Source organism: Hypanus sabinus, chromosome 2 (assembly GCF_030144855.1).
Source record: "Hypanus sabinus isolate sHypSab1 chromosome 2, sHypSab1.hap1, whole genome shotgun sequence".
Classification (NCBI taxonomy): Eukaryota; Metazoa; Chordata; class Chondrichthyes; order Myliobatiformes; family Dasyatidae; genus Hypanus; species Hypanus sabinus.
Window position 1 is genome coordinate 23466754 of NC_082707.1, and position 17508 is coordinate 23484261.

Here is a 17508-nt window from a genome sequence, read left to right on the forward strand (position 1 = left end):
AAAAGAAAAGAAAGATAAACAATGGAAAAAAATCTACCTTGGGCCTACGCCACTCCTTGCTGATGCCTCAATGAGCTAAGGCCTAAAGTCCTCACCCCAACACTCACACAATGAATGCTCCCACAATGGCCTCTCGTCTGAAACCTAACTTCTTCTTATTGCCAAGTGCCTAATTATGTACAGTCCATATCTCCTTGAGAACTGTGGTGCATTAAAAATGCCAACTGACCCCACTCGCTTCTGTTAATTTTTCTCTCCCTGTATGCAATCTAATATGATTGAATTCACTCTGCAAATTTGAAAGGGAGAAGCTAAAGTCAAACGTATCAGTACCACAGTGCAGTAAAGGGAACTACAGAGGCACGAGAGATGAGCTGGCTAAAGTTGATTGGAAGGGGACACAATTAGGGATGACAGCTGAATAGGAATGGCTGGAGTTTCTGGGAGCAATTCAGAAGGTGCAGGGCAGATACACCCCAAAAAAGAGGAAAAATAATAAAGACAAGATGATTCAACCTCGGTTGATAAGGGAAGTCAAAGCCAGCATAAAAGCAAAATGAAGGGCACATAATAGAGCAAAAAGTTGGCGGATTGGGAAATTGTTAAAAGCCAACCAAAGGCAACTTGAAAAGCCATGAGAAGAGAAAAGAGAAAACATGAAGGTAATCTAATCAATAATATTCAAGAGGATGCCAGAAGATTTTTCAGATCTATAAAGAGTAAAAGAGAGGCAAGCGTAGATATTGGATTGCTGGAAAATGACGCCGGAGAGCTTGTAATGGGAGACAAGCAAATGGTGCACGTACTGGTCTGTGGAAATCACCAGCAGTACGTCAGAAGTTCGAAAGTGTCAGGGGGCAGAATTTGGTGCAGTTGCTGTTACTAAGGAGAAGTTGCTTGGGAAGCTGAAGCGCTGAAGATAGAGAAGTCACCTGGACCAGATGGACTACACTGTAGGCTTCTGAATGGGGTAGCTGAAAAGATTGACGAGGTACAGTACTCAAAAAACAGAAGTGAAAACTCCTTATCCCCCTCATTCCGATTTAGCTCATGAAATGCTGCTGAATCAAGAACAGATTTTGCAGGGGCACCAATTCAATAATAATTTTACAACAACTTCCCTATCGTTGACTACTGTCACACCGCAGTCGCCCTGGGGTAGTCACTTGATCTGAGTCTGTCACTGTGCATTCAGTGAAATAACTTGCTTACATTTTCTTTATTCACTCCATGTGAATGCAGGTTTGCCATTTTAGAAGCATTGATATAAATTAAAGTTGTTGTAGCTGTTGAAATGTTGGAACAATCTCACATAGTCTGAAATACCTCCTGTTCTTGCCAATGAAGGTTTGAAGGCTTCCAGGCAAATCCCCACATGACTTCAGTAACCTTCCATATTTCCAAAAGTGAAGATCACTGCCCACTTTAGGTATGGATAGAGACCTCTACTCCAGTCAGGCATCTCCCAATCCATGTCTGCCAATTTTCACTCAGACATGTGCCTCTGATTAGCCAATGGGCTGCCTTCAGTTTACCCACCCATGGACACAAGAGACACAGGAGTAGGCCACTCAGCCCCTCAAGCCTGTTCTGCCATTTGTTACAGTCCTGTCTGCTCTGCCCCTGGGCTCCTACAGTCCATTAGGTGCATTGGACCAAGTGAAATTGAATTGCTTCAGCAGGGTGTGTGATTCAGTGGCAGCTTTTTCTCCTTGACCCAAGGATACTGAGAGAGATCGTGAAGAACAGTGCAACAAGATGAGTCACATAATGACATTATCCCAAAATACCGTGCATCGTGTCAGGCTGAAAGACAATGATCAGAAAAGTTTGAAATGCTAGGTGGCCTGAAGTTCTAACACAGTCCTTGGTTTCAATGTTCAAGGTTCAATGCTTAAAGTACATTTATTATCAAAGCATGTATAAATTATCCATTCTTGAGATTCGTCTGCTTATATGCAGCCACAAAGCAAAAAACACAAAAGAACCTGATTTCTAAAAAAGAGCTACACCCGATGTGCAGTGAGAGATATAAAGCACAAATCTCGCAAACGATAAAAGCAAGCAACAGCATTCCAAATCAAAATGAGACCAGAGACCTGGAGCCCAGAGCAGCTGGACTAGGCCCATAGCCTAGTTCATCACACAGCAGGGCAAATCGCCATGAAGTTCGCAGACATGAGCAGTCTCACAGCCTCAGTGCCCAGACAGAAGGGTAAACATCATGGCAGAGTGAGCGTAGTCGGCCTGATCCTCGTCTTTATCCCAACACCCTGCCTTATCAGTCTATCTGGACCATTGTTTAAATTGTCCAAACACGGGGTCGTCCCCAGCAGTAGGACCCAGTGATACACTCTGGGCCTGTACCCCGCTGCCCAGCCTGAAGCTGCTCTCAAACGTTCCAAATTGGCTTGGAGCTTAGATCGATCCAGCCCTGCTCCCGGTTTAGGGAGATGGGTTCTAACTCCTTTCTGATTTGTTCACTTCAACTCCACCTCCGCCTCTGTCTCTGTCTCGACCTTGCTTTGAATGCTTCTCTTTGAACATGCCACACTACGACTTTGCACTGCACTTGCATGGTTCAACTTTCATCAGTCTCACTTTCACTTGCCTCCTCATTGTTTGTGGAGATAGTTTACCACAGTTTACCACATAAAAAGTGTTATTAATAAAATATTTGTCATATTTCAGTAAGCTGTCACCTGACTTCAATAGCACAGAAGGTTCCTGCAGATATCTGAACTGGCAGGTTCCCAGACTAAGGAGACAGAGGCTCAGCCTGGGTCTAACGATATTGAAAGGAGTGTATGTGTTGGATTTGGGTGAGATCTGGCCTGGAGTTATCTCCAGTACTTCCATCGACTCCTCTAATTGATAATGTTTGCCTCAACGATCAGGCTCTTGAACCAAAGGGGATAACTTCACTCAACTTTACTTCATCATTGAAATGTTCCCACAACCTATGGACTCACTTTCAAGGACTCTTCATCTCATGTTCTCAGTATTTATTGATTATTTATTTATTATCATGTTGTTTTTTTTGTGGGCTCATATACAAACTCAGTTCGTTAACTAACTCTGCTGGCAGCCACGTAACTCCGTGGTGAGAAGGCCATCTTTCATAAACAATAGATATCTCAGGTCAGTATGATTTGGGGTTCAACCGAACAGGAAAGTCATGATGTTCCAAATAAAGGAACCCGGATTTGAGCAGATGCTGTGTAAGTACTTCCCATAGACAATTATCATTCGGCAAGAAATAGCAGATTGTAGACCACGTAAAGTTATGTTGCCGTTGTTTAGTCGCGAAGTTGAGTCTGACACTTGGTGACCTCATAGATCAATGGGTCCATAGGGTTTTCATGGCAAGATACACACGTAGATTGCCAGGCCTTCCTTCTGCACAGATACTGCTGCTGCCCAGGTTGGGACCTGGCTGGGTTTGAACGCAGGACCTACCTCCTTGAAGTGCAGTTCTGATCCACTACGCCACCAACTGGCATTAAGTTATAAAGAAATTTACCAATTTCAGCTTTATCAAAAAGTTATTAAAAGAAAACTAAGAAAGAAGAAAAAGGGCTCATTACAAGGGCTCATTAAAAGGGCTCATTAAAAGGGCTCATTACAGTTAGACTAGTCTAAATGTGCACATGACTGTTAGACCTCATCTTTTCCAAAAGCTGGGTATAACTGTTACTCATGATGCTGAATCCACAGTCTGCACCAAAGCACCCGCCATAGTCCAAACTTCCCTCAAAGCCCATCTTGAATAAACTGGCTCTCTCAGGAGAATTGGCCCCTCCTCTTTGGAGCCGTTCATCTGCACAAAGAACTTCTTCCAACAGCATCTTCCCTTCTGTTCCGCTACACAGCTCCCGCCAAAATGACTGAAACCAGACAACTGTCCGTCACAAATATCTCTCCACCACCCCACCCCACTGAACCTTCTCCAGGACCCACCATCCTGATTGGCTGACACAACATTCCTAAGTTGAACAGCAGGGTTTCTTATCTTTAGCCGAAACCTAACATACTACTAGCAGGACACACTGCTTTTGCAGAAAACTGCTAAAATGAAATGCCTACAGCGTAGCAGTAGAGATCTTAACCAGGGCTTTACATTTATATTTGTACAGTTTTTTGTCTTTTGCAGCCTGGTTGAAGGCCCCGGTTGGTCCAATCTGTCACTGATTTTATGATGGTCATTATTCTAATGAATGTGTCCCCCGCTGGAAAATGAATTCAGGGTTGTATGTGGTGATCAATATGTACTTTGATAATAAACTTACATTGAACTTTGAACTTTGTGTCATAGTTTTTGCAACCAGATAGGTAGAGTAGTTGGTGGGGGGGGTGGGGGGGTGGGAGGAACTTTCCAAGCTGTAGAACCAAACATTATTATCTGTTTCAAGATAAGCTTGGCTGTGGGGTGGGGATAAAATATACCATGATTGCATGTTCTTAAGTGGTGCATTGAAAACAATGGATAACGAAGATTTTGCTTCCTGAATGCTTTTGGGTGTTTCTTCTGGATTTTGGACCACTCGTCATGAAAATCACTGTGAAACTTCCCTATCATGCGCCATTCTTTTTTGAAATCACCATATTTAAAAATTTCAATTCATAATTCATGTCAGAATAACTGCTGCTAAGATTAAGGAAGACACTTATGTTGGTCCACAAACCAAACAGGTCATCCATGGCAAACAATTCAAAGAACTTCTACTGGGACCAGAGAAAATCGCATGGAAGGCATTCAAGGATATGACTGAAAAATTTCTTGGCAGCTTCAGAGCACCAAGCTACGTGCAGCTGGCCGGCAACATGCTTTAAGCACACAAAACCATGAAGTGCAACATGTCACTAAAGATTCATTTCCTGCATTCCCATTTAGACTTCTTCCCTGCAAATCTTGGCACTGTCAATGATGAACAGGGTGAAAGATTTCACCAGGACATTGCGGTATCAGGGCGACTGGAATCCATCAGTGCTGGCTGATTAATGTTGGACACTTAAGCCAGAAGCCTCAGACACTGAGTACAAACAAAAATCATTAATAAAGCACTTTTAGCTTAGTTGAATTATTGCAAAGCGTCAGCACACCTCATGCAATTAAACACGTTATATTCAATAAAAGTTAATTTATTGTTCCTGAAAGTTTCTACGTGATACAAGTAGGCTGAAATTATATTTATGTTCAGCTTCAAGTGGTCTATCATAACCACAAAAGAAATCTGAGGAAGCTATACTTCTGAAAAAAATTGTTGTCTGGCGTAACCTCTTCTCTGTTTCTCCCACCATTATCAGACCATTGGATAATAAAGCATTGAGCCTTTACTTTGAAAATGATATCATGTTTCTAGTTTCAACAATCTGTCAACACCTGCAAAGACAATGAAAATAAACATAGATTTATCCCTGGGTAATTGCGACTGAATATAAACTAAACAAATATCTGAGGGGCAGAAAGGTGAACTCAAAAGAATTCTTCATAGAAGTGGACGGGAGGAGATTTGTAAAGTTAAATTCCACACTAGTTTGCTGCTGGAACTATGTGGATACTGAGACACAAATCCAGATATAAATGGTATTAAACAGACTGTGGTAGCACTTCCGTGACGGTGGAAAGCAGGGGTATGTAGAGATGGGGGCAAACAAGGCCATAAGTCCCTCTCAAAAGCATTGAGAAATGAGGTTCAGTTCAGAGTTCAAAGCAAATTTTATCATCAAAGTGCATAGATGTCACCACATCCAACCCTGAGATTCTTTTTCCAGCAGGCGTACTCAGCAAATCTATAGAACAGTAACTCAAGTATAACAGGATCAATGAAAGATCAACCAGACTGCAGAAGACACCAGACTGTGCAAACACCTTATCACCATATCAGAATTACAGCATGGAAGCAGGCCATCTCGGCCCTTATAGTCCGGGCCGAACGCTTACTCTCACCTAGTCCCACTGACCCGCACTCAGCCCATAACCCTCCATTCCTTTCCTGTCCATATACCTATCCAATTTTACTTTAAATGTCAATACTGAACCTGCCTCTACCACTTCTACTGGAAGCTCGTTCCACACAGCTACCAATCTCTGAGTAAAGAAATTCCCCCTTGTGTTACCCTTAAACTTTTGCCCCCAACTCTCAACTCATGTCCTCTTGTTTGAATCTCCCCTACTCTCAATGGAAAAAGCCTATCCACGTCAACTCTATCTATCCCCCTCATAATTTTAAATACCTCTACAACTAAATAGCAATAAATAATGTGAACATCATATAACGAGATAAAAAGTCCTTAAAGTGAGATTATTGGTTGTAGGAACTCATTGGATAGGTAAGTGTGTGTAGTTATCCCCTTTTGTTCAAGAGCCTGATGGTTGTGGGGTAGTAACTGTTCTTCAACCTGGTGCTGTGAGTCCTGAGGCTCTTGTACCTTCAACCTGATGGCAGCAGTGAGAAAAGAGCATGGCCTGGGTGGTGAGGATCTCCGATGATTGATGCTGCTTTCCTACGACAGTGTTTCATGTAGATGTGCTCAAATGGTTCGGAGGGCTCTACCTGTGATGTACTGGGACGAGTCCACTACCATTTGTAGGACAATGTTATGGACTTGAGCAGACACGTGCCACATAACAGCAGGACGTACATTTACCCCCTCCAATATTCAGTGCTTTTTAATGTTAGCTCCAGTTTCTGATGGGAAGTATGTTCAGTGACAGGTTCACAATTCTGCACACTTTTGAGTCTCTGATTTAATTTTGGAAGGACAGTTGGAATGAGAGACTGACTTGTGTGGATAACTGCTTTATTGTTGCTGCATGTGCCAAAGTACAGTGAAAATCTTTGCTTTGCATGCCATCCATACAGATCATTTCATCACATCAGTAACATTACGGTAGTACAGGTCCACAATCCCTTTTCTGAAATCCTTGGGATCAGTTGCATTTTGGAATTCAGAATTTTTCGGATTTCAGAATCCGTCCTCATTGGTTCCGGGACTCCCCGTGGATACCAAAAATCGCGGATGCTCAAGCCCCTTACTTAATCTGTCTCAGTGTGGGTGGACTTTAGGATCCAGCGGAGCTCCAGACATACACACATCCTCCCGTATGCTTTAAATCATCTCTAGATTGCTTATAATACCTAATACAATGCAAATGCTATGTAAATAGTCATTATACTGTATTGTTTAGGGAATAATGACAAGAAAAATATTTTATTTTCAACAAAAACATTCAATAAAACATAAAAATAGACAGCTTCAAATGAACCGAACTAAACACATGGTAAATGACTTAGGGGAATAAATGTAGAACTTCACTGTCACTATAAAACTTCAGTAGCTTGTCTTTCTGTTTCTTTAAATCATATACAGTTGTAGTTCCAAAACCATATTCTTCAGTAAGACACCGCACAGACACATCACGATCAAGCTTCTGCAATAACTCCACTTTCTGTTGTTACGTACCCGTGACAGTGGTGTTGAAGCTATACTGGACTTAAGGTAGTGGTCTGGTGATGGTAGAGTGACGTCATTTTCCTGCCAGTCGAGGTCAAGTGACAGGTTTTTTTTAACAGGGTATGAAAGGAGGACCCCTCCCTGTGAGGAGGGGCAGTTTGTGGTTGGATTTGCCATTTTGACTCCATGCCACTGCGTGGTCCAATATTATGACACAGTTTGGTTGAAAGATGGAGTTTTATTCAATGCCTAAAGTTTAAAAGGTCATTGCCGGCAGTTTCTTTATAATACTGCCAGTTAAAAATCAGTGGAGAGTGAAGATCGGGGTTCGGGAGTTAAAAGATCGAGGAAAGTTGATTTCGACAGTGAAACAGGTTCGTCCTTGTTTGATCCTCATTCAGAAGGAATTCGTTGGCTGTCCCTGTGGTAACCCCCGTGAATAGCAGAAAGGAGTGGGGTACAGTTTTGTAAAGGAAAGGTCAGTGCCTTTAAGCCATTTCATTTTCATCTTCGTAAATTCTCTGGGAAAAGTATAGTTCGACAGGGAACCGCAACAACATGACATGAAAGAGAATTTAAAATGTCTAAAAAGTCTCTCCTTTAATGGACTGTAAGCATTTTGAACTTTTGCAGTACTACTTTGAAGAACTGTTTTTGCAACATCGCTTTAAGAACTGTTTAAGCTTCATTGCTTTAAGAACTGTTTAAGCAGCCACACAGCAGCTGATTTCCAGTTACGTTAGTGGTTTGTTTACTTTTGGGGGTTTGTTTTTCAGTGTTTAATTAATGTTTTATTTGTTATAAAAACCCCTGCGTCACTTATTTATTTATTGTTGCTGAATTCCTAACACTGTGTTATTGATAATGATAGATGCTTCCTTCTCTTTTTCTCATTGTTACCCATAGGGGTATCTGCAGCCCTTTTTGACATTTTCACAGTGAAATTAAACACAAAGTCAACAGTTAACACAAAATATCAGCGAACAGCAAATGCATATGTAACCAGGACAAACGCTGAGCCACAACTGACGTCTGGCAGCCTCTGCTGGTGCTGCCACGTCACACCTGAGTGACGTCAGCTGTTGGCGAGAAAAACTTTGGTTTTCGGAGGTTTTTGGATTTCAGAATTTCGGATAAGGGATTGCAGACCTGTACAAGGGAAAACAACAACAGAATACAGAAACGGGAGAATCTGCAGATGCTGGAAATCCAAGCAACACATGCAGAATGCTGGAAGAACTCAACCGGTCAGGCTGCATCCATGGAGAAGAGTACAGTGGGCATTGAGGGCTGAGGCCCTTTGGCAGGACTGGAGAGGAGTAGATTTACAAGGTAGGGGAGGGGAGAGAGGAACACAAGGTGAAGCCTATATACAGAATATAATGCATAGAGAAAGTGCAGTGCAGGTCAAGCAATAAGGGCAAAGAGGTAGATTGTGAGATCAAGACTGAATAGTCTTACAGCATTGGGGGTAGAAGCTGTCATTGAGCCTGGTGGTATGTTCTATCAGACTATTCTATCACTTGTATGTGTTTAGCGCTCCATTTCCAAATCCTTTATCCAAGATTTCGTGGGGTTCAGGCTCACATCTCAGTACAAGGCTCAAAATGAGAATGAGCACGGGATTTCATTTGCTTATTTTGTTCTGGACTGCACTGATAACGGAAAGAAGTGACAAAGATTAAGAGCTGATTTATTTTAGGTCGATTAACTTGCTTACTTTCAGCAGCTTCGTCATAGAATTCAAAGCGAAAGCAGCACGATGTTGTTTCGTCGCTATTGATTTTTCATTCCCAAATTGTTGCATGATTCCACTTAATAGTGCAAAAAGGATATTTTGTACAGTACTGTAATGTAATGAAGTTACACAGAGCTGTCCAGTGGGACTAACAGATATATCAGTATTGCAGTGGAGTAAAAAGAACAAGAACGTCATGAGAGAGAAGCTGGCCAAAGTTGATTGGAAGGGGAGACTGGCAGGGATTATGATTAAACTGGCGTAGCTGGAGTTTCTTGAAGTAGTTTGGAAAATGCAGGGTTGGTTCATCCAAAGAAGAAGCAATATTCTAAAGGCAGGATGAAGCAACTGCCTCTGACAAAGGAAGTCAAAACCAGCATAAAAATAAATCAGAAGGCATACAATATAGTTCAAATTCAAAGTAAATGTATTATCAAAGTAATTGTATGTCACCATGTTCATCCCAGAGATTCATTTTCTCATGGGCATTCACAGTAAATACAACAACACAATAGAATCAATATAGACCACACCCAACAGGACGGACAAACAACCAATGTGCAAAAGACAACAAACTATGCAAATACAAAAAGAAAGAAGGAAAAGTAAATAAGCAATAATCCCACCTCGGCAACTGTGGAATTAAATTTAGCTATTAACCTGGAAGTTAAAGATTGGAGGCAGTGGGCAGTGAGGAAGGTTTTCAAAGCTTGCAGAGGGATCTGGACCAGCTGGGAAAATGGGCTGAAAAATGACAGATGGAAGTTAATACAGACAAGTGTGAGGTATTGCACTTTGGAAGGACAAATCAAGGTAGAACATACAAGGTAAATGGTAGGGCACTGAGCAGTGCAGTAGAACAGAGGGATCTAGGAATACTGATGCAAAATTTCCTAAAAGTGGCACGACAGGTAGATAGGGTAGTAAAGAGAGCTTTTGGTACATTGGCCTTTATAAATCAAAGTATTGAGTATAAGAGTTGGAATGTTATGGTGAGGTTGTATAAGGCATTGGTGAGGCCGAATTTGGAGTATTGTGTACAGTTTTGGTCATCAAATGACAGTAAGGATATTAATAAAGTTGAAAGAGTGTAGAAAAGGTTTACAAGGATGTTGCCAGGACTTGAGAAATTGAGTTACAGAGAAAGGTTGAATAGGTTAGGTCTTTATTCCCTGGAGCGTAGAAGAATGAGGGGAGACGATAGAGGTATATAAAATTATGATAGGTATAGATAGAGTGAATGCAAGCAGGCTTTTTCCACTGAGACTAGGGGAGAAAAAAACCAGAGGACATGGGTTAAGGGTGAAGGGGGAAAAGTTTAAAGGGAACATTAGGGGGGGGGTCTTCTTCACATAGAGAGTGGTGGGAGTGTGGAATGAGCTGCCAGATGAAGTGGTAAATGCGGGCTCACTTTTAAAATTTAAGAAAAACTTGGACAGGTACATGGATGAGAAGTGTTTGGAGGGATATGGGCCAGGTGCAGGTCAGTGGGACTAGGAAGAAAAATGGTTCGGCACAGCCAAGAAGGGCCAAAAGGCCTGTTTCTGTGCTGTAATGTTCTGTGGTTCTAAATCAAAACTCATTACTTTGATGACCCATGAAATGGTTGGAGTTTGATCAGATCGCAGCTCTTTCACTGATGCTCTTCAGGAAGGAATTCTGTTGCTCTAATCTGGTCTCTGTTTTTTATGCTCTATTCAAGGCTGATAAGACCGAACCCTGCAGAGAGCTGCCGACAAGACCTGCTCCTTGGTCATCTCCAAGGCTGTGGTACATCGACTATTCCAGCGTGTCCACTGCTGCGAGCCAGCAGGGCCAAACTGCATCCCAGGGCGGGGTCCTCAAAGTTTGTGCGGAACAGCTGACTGGTGTGTTTACGGATATTTTTAATCTCTCTCTCTCTCCCGGTGTGTTGTGCCCTCCTTTTCAAATCATCCATCATTGTTCCTGTGCCTAAGAAAACCAAGGTAGCACGTTTGAACGATTGGCGCCCTATTGCACTCATCTCCATTATAAGCAGATGCTTTGAGAGGCTGGTTAAAGTCTACATCTGCAGCATGCTATCATTCACACTGGACCCTCTACAATTTGCCTACCGAAAGAACCAGTCTATCGATGACGCCATAGCCACAGCACTACACACCACGCTCACTCACCTCACAGAAGAGGGATGCATACATTAGAATGCTGTTCCTGGACTACAGTTCGGCATTCAACACCATAATCTTCTCCAGACTTGACAGGAAGCTCAGAAACCTCGGCCTGCATCCTGCCTTGTGCAGCTGGATCCTCGACTTCTTATCTGATCTCCAATAGGTGGTAAGGATGGGGTCCCTCACATCTGCCACTCTGGTCGTCAACACAGGACCTCCCCCAGGGTTGTGTCCTGAGTCCCTTCCTCTGCTCCCTTTACACCCAGGACTGCGCTGCCACACGCAGCTCCAATATGCTGATCAAATTTGCGGATGACACAACATTGATTGGCCTTATTTCTAGCAGTGATGAGACGGCCTACAGAGGAGAGTTTAACACCCTGCCTCATGGTGCCAGGACAACAACCTCTCCCTCAATGTCCCAAAAACAAAAGAGCTGATTGTGGATTACAGAAGGAATGGAGACAGGCTAGGCCCGACCAACATCAATGTGTCTGCAGTTGAGAGGGTGAGTAGTTTCAAGTTCCTCGGTACACACATCACTGAAGATCTCCCCTGGAAGGTACACACCGGCTGTGTGGCAACAGCATCTCTTCCAACTCAGGCGACTGAAGAAGATCAGCATGAGTTCCCAAATCCTCAAGACCTTCTTCAGGGGCACCATTGAGAGCATCCTGACGGGCTGTATCACCACCTGAAATGGGAACTGTACCAAACTTGATCGCTGGCATTGCAGAGAGTGGTACAGACCGCCCAGCACATCAGGACTTCCCTCAGCTGAGGACATTTACAGCAGCAGGTACATAAAGGAGGCCTGGAAGATCAACAAGGACACCAGTCACCCCAACCGTAAGCTGTTTCAGCTGCTTCCGTCTGACAAATGCTACTGCAGCATTGAAGCCAGGACCAACAGGCAAAGGAGCAGCTTCTTTCTACAAGTCATTAGACTTTTAAATTCACATGTCTGTACATTGCCATGGAGTCATAATGCTTAGATTTTTACTCCCTCATGTTGTGGGATGGATGAAAGATTTAAATAAATTTAAATTCAAATTCAAATTCTATTGCAAATCTAATTCCAGGGCTGAGCAATATGGCTAACTCTCCAAATCTTTTGAAGTGGCCGACAAAACAATTTTGAGTAAGTAAAAATGGCTGACCATGCCAGTGATGACAAGATCCCAAACAAAATTAACAGGAAGAATGTGTTAAACTGGCGATGCACCGTGTGTCAGTGTATGGCTTATTAGATGGGTCTTCAGATGAGTTTATGAATGAGGAAAAAGAGCTGGAAATTGAGATGTTTTAGTAGCTCATTTCAAATACCAGAATGACAGCAAGGTGCCATCTGTTCCAATCGGAATGTGACTGGAAACGCAGCTTGGACAGCTTGTGTTACTGTTGCAAAGAATGTTTATGACAAGACCTTGAGGGGATGGTACAAGAGGGGCAAAAGGTTTTGAATTATCACTCATCATCGTCATTATGTACCGTGTTGTAAGGCATGGATGATCACGGTCTTTGATTATGATTGTTCTTGGCAAAGTTTTCTACAGAACTGGGTTGACATTGCCTTCTTCTGGGCAGTGTCTTTACAAGACAAGTGACTCCAGCCATTATCAATACGCTTCAGAGATTGTCTGCCTGGCGTCAGTGGTCGCATGACCAGGACTTTTGATCTGCACCGGCTGCTCATACGACCATCCACCACCTGCTCCCATGGCTTCATCTGATCCTGATCAGGAGGGCTAAGCAGGTTTTCTACCTTGCCCAAGGGTGATCTGTAAGCTATCGGAAGGAAGGAGCACCTTACACCTCCTTTGGTAGAGACGTACCTCCACCCCGCTACCCAAGAATTCCAGAACCTGTCACTAAAATTCCAATTAAAAAAATATTGCCAAAGGGGAATAGATTGGTGGTGCTCATGGGTGAATGGACTGTTCAAAACTATGATAGCCAATTTGAAGGAGCTGTTCTTAAAATGTTGAGAGTGAGTATTCAGGCTCCTATACCTCCTTCCAGACGGCAGTAGTGAAAAAAGGGCATGTGAAGGTGAAGGTCTTGAACGATGGATGCTGCCTTCTTCCGAAACCGCTTTTTGAAGATGTCCTTGATGGTGGGGAAGCTAGTGCCCATTGTAGAGCTGGATGAGTCTTTGCAGCCTCATTGGACCCTGCCCATTGAAGCCTCCATTCCAGGCCATGAAGCAACCAGACAGAATGCTCTCCACCATGCACCTGTGGAATTTTGCTGGAGTCTTCTCTGGGAATTAGCACTGAATCAAGCCGTGGTTCCTAATCTGTGTGGTATTTCTGCCACCCTTTCTAGGCAGAGAGTTCCAGACCCCTATCACCCTCTGGTTGAAGAAAACATCTCCTCCAACTCCCGTCTGAGCTTTCTCCCAAGTACTTCCCATCTATATTCCCCCGTTTTAGAGAAGTTTGGTCAGGAAAATGGGTGCTTTCAACTTAGTCTTTCTCAATCCCGCATGATTTTATTTACTCCAGTTGTTTCCTCTGAGCCTCCTTTGTTCCTTAGCTTATATAATCATCACTCATTTTTAAAATGTTACAGTCCCAGCAACATCCTGGTAAACCTCTGCACCCTCCCCTCTGCAATCAAAACTTATGTGAATTTTAAGTAGTGGGGAACGGGGTTGTTTGGATTATTCTGAGAGCTGGCATAGACTTAAAGGCGAGTTCAGTGTCATATGTACACGTCCATGTTTGTACAGGTGCATCACAGTCACACAGTGTACTATAAGTAATACCCGCAAGAAAAGAATACTTAAGTTAAACAAAAATTATACATGATTTATACAAGAAAGAACACAATTTGCATAAAATAAATTCCATTTTATTGCAATGTGGTCAAAGAGGCTATATTGATGTAGAGATTAAGATTGTGGGATTTTGTAGGCTGGTTCAAGAACTGGGTGGTTGAAGGGAAATAGCTGCTATTAGCAGTTTGGGAGTTCAGGCTACAGACTTAGTAGCTGAACGGCCTCTTTTTAAGTCACCAAGAATGGAAAGAAAAATACAAGGATCTCTTTGAACTGAAGAAGTGGGGTGGGGTTGCCTGGCCTTCTTCAGCTTGTGGTATTTAGTTTGTGATACTCTTTGCCTCTTTAACCGTTAAATGCTTGGTAGATACAGCCCAGTCCATCACAGGAAAAGCCCCCAACCACCACCATCGAGTACATCTCCAAGGAGTGCTGCCACAAGAAAGCAGCATCCATCACCAAGGTGTCCCGACCATCCGGGCCATTCTCTCTTCTCACTGCTGCCAGCAGAAAGGTGGTACATGAGTCTTCGGTCCTGCACCAACAGGTTCAAGAACAGTTATTAACCTGCAATCATTAGGTTCCTGAACCCGCTAGATAACTTCACACCTCAATCCTGAACTGATTCCACCACCTATACATGCATTTCCAAGTCAAGTTCTCAGTCTTATCTTTCTTTCTTATTGGGCTATCGGTTAATTTGGACAACTACTTATTTGAGACAACTCTCGAGGAAGAAAATCAAATCAATAAAATAGCTGGGATTCCTTTAATTTATTTGGGACATGATGCCATTAACTTGGGCAGGAGGTGGTCAGTTACATGCACTTGTGTGGCTGTTAGACACTACATCATGCTTTGAGTGAACAGCTGAGAGTATTTATATTACGTTTTCCGTTTGGCCCAATGGACGCCAATTGAAATTTTACCTTACCACTTTTGAGAGCCTTGTCAAGATGCCATGAATGTATTTGACACCAGCTGAAAGAATTACGCTATTGGACCAAATTGAAAGCCTTCCGCCTAACTCCTCTTATTATCAGCTGGCAGGGATAACCGGACTTCCGAAAGCTACAATTGCATGCTTGATACATCAGCAAGGTAAACTGTGAGAAAACTGGGCATTACACGAGGCGTTATAGAGACTTCACAAAAATGAGCATTTGAAAGTAAGGATCCAGATGTTGAAGGAGCCCTCAAATAATGGTTTTCCATAATAACTGGACAAGGTGTGCATGTCAGTAAACCAATGTTAAAAATCGAATCAAAGGAGCTAGCTAAGAAGCTGGGTCATGAAGATTGTAATGCAACAGTAGTTGGTTGTGTTCTTGGAAACGTAAACACCAGATCAAATTCAAGAAAGCACATGGTGAGAAAGGTAGTGCTGATACTTGAAGAGCAGGAATATGGAGATCTATAAAACTCCTTGACTTGCTTCAAAAATGTTGTGGAGGTGATACCTACAATGCCGATGAAACAGGCCTTTTATTTATGGTTCCACACTGGACGGCTCTCTTTGCTACAAACATGCAACACTATCAAGTTCAAAGAGAGCACTTGATCGCATAACTGTGTTGTGTTGTTCAAATATGTCAAGATCCGATAAAAGTTAATTGTTGGTTATTGGGGAAAGTGTTAAACCTTGACGCTTTAAGGGACTAAGAATTGATAGCTTACCAATCAAATACTATGCTAATAAGGATGCATGGATGCCGTCCGAAATTTTTAAGAAATGGCTGATGAGTTGGGATATGAAACTACAGTGGAAATCAAACAAAATTATTCTGCTTGTTGACAATTTGCAGCATACCCAAATATAGAGCGTTTGATATACATCCAGCTGGAATTTCTGTCTACCAATACAACAGCCTTGGTGCAGTCAATGGATATGGAAATTATAAAATATTTAAAGATATATTGTGGAAAGTTGGTGAACCACATTCTTAAAGTGTAATGCTCAACTATCTCAGCTCGTACGTACCTGGGGGAGACCCCGTCCCCCATTCAACCTTGTCTCACGGTTGCTGTGCAATGCCGCCTGATATGGCCTCAAACATCAATCATCAGCCAGCACACAATGTACATTTTACAAATTACACTTCATAAATCTTACTTGGACTATGAGATTAATAAGGATACAATACAAAAAGGAATGAATGGAAACAAAAAAAAAGGTGCCAGACTTATCAAAGTTCAGTTTCTTCGTAGACACACAGTTGGAGCTTGGGACCTTCCTTCTTCCCCTGTAATCCGCTCTGACCCCACGACTCGTAGCTCGGGACCACCCGACGTGATCGACCAGAGCACTCCCAGCACGTCTGTCCTCCTCTCGATCTCCCCTCCGTCTCCCCACCAAAACCATATGTTTTCCCAGCCATATGAGACAGCATATCACCCCAAAAGAAGAATAACATGGATACCCATACGCAGTAACATAAAGAAGAAACCCCTTACTACTGACACCCTTTTCAACAGCCACGGAAATGAGTGCAAGGGTTAGCCTCTTACAGGCAGGACAGTTTGTCAGTGATAGCTGGCGAGAAATAAGCACTAAGACAATTCAGAATCAGAATCAGGTTTCTTATCATTGGCATGTGTCATGAAGTCCATTAACTTAGCAGCAGCAGTTCAATGCAATACATAATATAGAAGAAAATCAATCAATCAATTACAGTATACATATATTGAATAAATTAAAAATTGTGCAAAATCAGAAAAAATATATATTAAAAAAGGGAGGTTGTGTTCACAGGTTCAATGTCCATTTAGGAATCAGATGGCAGAGGGGAAGAAGCTGTTCCTGAATCGCTGCGTGTGTGCCTTCAGGCTTCTGTACCTCCTTTCTGATGGTAACAGTGAGAAGAGGACATGCCCTGGGTGCTGGAGGTCCTTTTCTGACACATCGCTCCTTGGAGACATCCTGGGTACTTTGTAGGCTAGTACCCAAGATGGAGCCAACTAAATTTACAACCCTCTGCAGCTTCTTTCAGTCCTGTGCAGTAGCCCCTCCATACCAAACAGTGATGCAGCCTGTCAGAATGCTCTCTATGGTATATCTATAGAAGTTTTTGAGTGTTTTTGTCAACATACCAAATCTCTCCAAACTCCTAATGCAGCATGGTTGCTGCCTTGCCTTCTTTATAACTGCAATGATATGTTGGGACCAGGTCAGGTCCTCAGAGATCTTGTCACTCAGGAACTTGAAACTACTCCCTGTCTCCACTTCTGATCCCTCTATCAGGATTGGTATGTGTTCATCCATCTTACCCTTCTGAAAGTTCAGAATCAGCTCTTTCATCTTACTGACATTAAGTGCAATGTTTTTGCTGTGACACCACTCCACTAGCTGGCATATCTCATTCCTTTTCATCTCCATC

The 17508-nt window shown here is 42.7% G+C and overlaps 1 pseudogene; it reads right to left on the minus strand.

Moving 5' to 3' along the window:
* Positions 1 to 8517: 8517 nt before the first annotated feature.
* The window catches only part of LOC132403287 (carboxypeptidase B-like), a 36173-nt pseudogene continuing 27182 nt past the window's right edge, over positions 8518 to 17508 (minus strand).